This window comes from Rhinopithecus roxellana, chromosome 17 (assembly GCF_007565055.1).
Source record: "Rhinopithecus roxellana isolate Shanxi Qingling chromosome 17, ASM756505v1, whole genome shotgun sequence".
Taxonomy (NCBI): domain Eukaryota; kingdom Metazoa; phylum Chordata; class Mammalia; order Primates; family Cercopithecidae; genus Rhinopithecus; species Rhinopithecus roxellana.
This window is the reverse complement of record NC_044565.1, coordinates 97530129-97534899: the sequence shown is the minus strand read 5'-3', so window position 1 is coordinate 97534899 and position 4771 is coordinate 97530129. Positions and strand designations below refer to the sequence as shown.

Below are 4771 nucleotides of genomic sequence, written 5' to 3'. Positions count from 1 at the left end.
GATTTTTTCAAGCCACAGAGCCAAAAGTTTGAAGGTGAATTTGATACTCTTATTGCCTGGCTGCATGAAGTAAGTGCACAGTGACCTCATGACAAAGAACATCATCCTTGCAGTGCCTCAGCAGGGTCTCTGAAGGCCATAACTAGAATCTGAAGGGCAGGTAACCTGAATTCACACTGGAGATCAGAGTCTCAGCAAATTCAGAGGGTTCACATTTGCTTGGCAATCTCTGAAAAGATGGGAATTTGGGGTTGTTCTGCATATTTCATTTTTTTCTAGCCCAGTTTTCAAAAGATGAGGAGATTCTAATGCTGTAGGTGATGATATAGCACATATTATATACTGACCAAGGCTTCAAGGTACATTTGTGTCTGCTAATGATCAAGTTTCACTAAAAATAGAATTGAAACATGAATGAAATATAAATCATTTTATAAGACACTGGATTTCTGTGTGTGTTTCTCATAAGAAATTCTGCATAGACCCCATAACTTTGAATTATCAAAACCAGAATTTTATAATACTAGTACAAAAACTGAGCTACTTTACCCACAAAAATAAGTGTAAGGTAGACATTTATGTACTTGGACATTAATGAAGGGGAAAAAGCTTTTGATTAACAACAACCAAAAAAACCTTCTCAAAAGAAAAAGGTAGAAAAAGATCCAATTGCCAATTTACCTAATTAAAAGATGTCCAGGCCAGGCACGGTGACTCATGCCTGTAATCCCAGGACTTCGGGAGGCCGTGGCAGGCAGATCACCTGAGGTCAGGAATTCAAGACCAACCTGGCCAACATGGTGAAACCTCCTCGTCTCCACTAAAAATACAAAAATTAGCTGGGTGTGGTAGCAGGGCCCTGTAATCCTAGCTACTCCAGAGGCTGAGACAGGAGAATTGCTTGAACCTGGGAGGCAGAGGTTGCAGTGAGCCCAGATTGTGCCACTGCACTCTAGCCTGGGCAACAGAGTGAGACTCTGTCCCAAAAAAAAAAAAAAAAAAGTTCCAACGAGAGTTTTGAATTTTTTCAGCTAGCATTCATGACCGTCTAATACAAAACTTTATGCAAATTTTTGCTTTTAGACATGTCATTTTCATTAATACCACTGTGATATAAACCTATTAACAGTGAAATGTGATGATGACAGTATTTAGAAAATATTGTGATGAGACAACATTTCATGGTTGACTTCATGCTACTCCTTTTGTGTTGCACGTTTTGTCTCTGCCCACTCACGACCTCTCCGGAAAGCAGAACTTAGGAATCACAAGTATTAGAAAGGACAAGACATTTCTCATGCTTTGCGTTCTTTCCATTTTGTTCCATGCTGTTTTTCCTTCATTTATGATCTAATTCTTTAGACATTTCTCTCTGAATGGAACTGATTACACCTATAAATAAAGCATTGATAAAATGGCCTGAAGTTTTAAAACTATGATTTGACTTTTAAAATAAAACTGCTACCCTGCCAAGTGTCTCCTAGGTCCAATTATCATTTTGTTCTGTTTTGTTGCTTGACTTTTTTTTGCACGAGGAACCAAGGATATTCTTACGGCCTGCATCTAAGTTGTATAGGCTCAGAAAATACTCAAGATGAAGAGATGATATTGGCATGCATGAGAATGTTGAGTTCTGCTTACTATTGTTTTAACATTGGCTCACTGTGAGTCGTCATACTGACAAATTTCACAGAAAAGAAAAAGGTTTCTGAATAAATCTTCTGGGGGACACAAAGGAGGTTACCTAGGGATTTAAGAGGAGACTAAAAATAGGAAAGAGGCAAAAGAGAACTCAGAGAAAAGGTTTATAAAATAAGGGCTGCATGATCACATTTCTCTGAAACAAGCCTTAGAATGATGGGTGCTGGAAATATCAAATCTGTTCCAAAAATTAATATATCACAATGTATAAAATATTGATAAAAATCCTTACTGGATAATGAAATTATTGCCAAGGAGCTAAAGATTAGAAGGGAAATTTTAACAGGCTTTAGGAACTATACAAAGAATGGCAGAATTATACCACATTAACAGAATTAAGAACCAAAACGTTATGATTTTCTTTAATGATGCAGAAAAAGTATTTGACATATTCTATACCTTTTCATGATTAAAAAAATACTCAACAAACTAGGAATAGAAGGAAACTACCTCAACATCATAAAGGCAATATATGAAAAGCCCACAACTAACGTCATACTCAGTGGTGAAAAACTGAAGTCCTTTTACCCTAAGATCAGGAAGAAGATAAGGATGGTTACTCTTGCTACTTCTCTTCAGTAGTTCTGGATGTCCTAGACAGAGCAATTAGTCAAGAAAAATAAACTAAAAGCACCCAAATTAAAAAGGGAGAATTAAAATTATCTCTATTCACAGATGGCATCATGTTACACATAGAAAACCCTAAAGATAATACCAAAACTCATAACTTTTAGAACTAATAAACAAATTCAGCAGTTGCAGAAGGCAAAATCAACATACAAAAATCAGTTGCATTCCTATACACTAACAATGAATGATCTGTAAAGGAAATTAAGTAAACAATTCCATTTACAATAGCATCAAAAAGAATAAAATACTTAGGAATAAATCTAAATAAAAAGGTGAAAGGTTTATACACAGGAAACTACAAAACATTAATGAAAGCAATCAAAGAAGACTTTCAAATAAATGAAAAGACACCTCATGTCCATGGATTGGAAGACTTAATATTGTCAAGATGTCTGTACTACCAAAGCAATCTATGTATTTGATGGAATTTCCACCAAAATCCAAATGGCAATTTTTGCAGAAATAGAAAAAAAATATTCTAAAATGAAATCTCAAGAAACCTCAAATAGCCAAAACAATTTTTAAAATGAAGAACAAAGTTGTTGTATTCACATTTCCTGATTTCAAAACATATTACAAAGCTACAGCAATCAAAACAGTGTAGTAATGGCATAATGACAGACATATAAACCAAAATAATAATAATAATAATAATAATAATAGAATAAAGAGCCCAGAAATAAGCACTTGCCTATATGGTTAAATGATCTTCTGCAAGGATGCCAAGACCACTCAACAGGGTAGGGTCAATCTCTTAAACAAACGGTGCTGGGACAACTGGATATCTACATACAAAATAAGTAAGTTGGACCCTTACCTTATATCTTACGCAAAATTAACTCAAAATGGAGGAAAGACCTAAACATAAGATCCAAAGCTAATAAAACTCCTAGAAGAGAACATAGAGGAAAATCTTCATGACATCAGATTTGGCAATGATTTCTTGGATATGATACTAACATCACAGACAACAAAGGCAAAAATAGATAAATAGTATTTTATCCAAACTCAAACAAAAACTTTTATCCACCCAATAATACAATCAACAGAACAAAAAGGTAACATACAGAATGGAAGAAAATATTTGCAAGTCATATATCTGATAAGGGGTTAATACCCAGAATACATAAAGAACTCCTACAATTCAACAACAACAAAAAAATTAAATAATCTGGTTAAAAATAGGCAAAGGAGAGCTCTCATGGAGGCAGCCAGCCCGAGGCTGGGGAGCACTGAGCTGCGCGTTGTGCCCTGCGCTGCCCAGGCTAGTGAGCAATACAGTCAGGATGGCTAAATGTGATCCCAAGAAAGCAAAGGGCAAGATGTCTGTTTATGCCTTCTTTCTGCAGATGCGCAGAGAAGAACATAAGAACAAAAACCCAGAGGTCCCTGTCAATTTTGCAGCATTTTCCAAGAAGTGGTCTTAGAGGTAGAAGACAATGTCCAGACAAGATAAATCTAAATTTGATGAAATGGCAGAGGCGGATAAAGTGCACTGTGATTGGGAAATGAAGGATTATGGACCAGCTAAGGGAGACAAGAGAAGAAGAATCCTAATGCCTTCCAAAGGCCACAGTCTGGATTCTTCCTGTTCTGCTCAGAATTCCACCCCGAGATCAAATCCACAAACCCTAGCATCTCTATTGGAGACGTGGCAAGAAAGCTAGGTGAGGTGTGGAATAACATAAGTACAGTGAAAAGCAGCCTTACATCACTAAGGCGGCAAAGCTGAAGAAGAATTAGGAGAAGGATGTTGCTGACTACAAGTTGAAAGGAAAGTTTGATGGAGCAAAGGATCCTGCTAAAGTTGCCCAGATAAAGGTGGAGGAGGAAGAGGAAGAAGGCAAGGAAAAAGGGGAGGAGGAAGAGGAGGAGAATGAATAAAGAAACTCTTTATCTGTCTCCTTGTGAATACTTTAGAGTAGGGGAGAACCATAACTGACACATCTCTTATTTGAGAAGTATCTGTTGCCCTCATTAGGTTTAATTATAAAACTTGATCACAAGCATATTGTAGTCTCTCAAAGTGCTCTAGAAATTGTCAGTGGTTTACGTCAAGTGGCCATGGGTGTCTGGAGCACCCTGAAACTGTATCAAAGTTGCACATATTTCCAAACATTTTTAAAATGGAAAGTCACTCTCGTGTTCTCACTCTGTGCACTTTGCTGTTGGTGTGACAAGGCATTTAAAGATGTTTCTTGCATTTTTTTTTTAATTTATAAGGTGGTGTTAACCACATGGTTATTGGCTGGAAAACCTGAATTATCACCTGTATATATCTATCTATAGTTTGTAAAAATAACAAAACAAGCAAGACAAACCCTCGATGGTCCTTGCTCCACGCTGAGGCTGTTGGGAAGATGCCTTTTGGAGGGGCTGTAGCTCAGAGCGTGCACTATGAGGCTGGACCTGTTGACTCTGCAGTGGGCATCCATTTAGC

The 4771-nt window shown here is 37.0% G+C and overlaps 1 pseudogene; it reads left to right on the top strand.

Moving 5' to 3' along the window:
- The first annotated feature begins 3533 nt into the window (after positions 1-3533).
- On the top strand, positions 3534-4215 carry LOC115894180 (annotated as a pseudogene).
- The last annotated feature ends 556 nt before the right edge of the window (positions 4216-4771 follow it).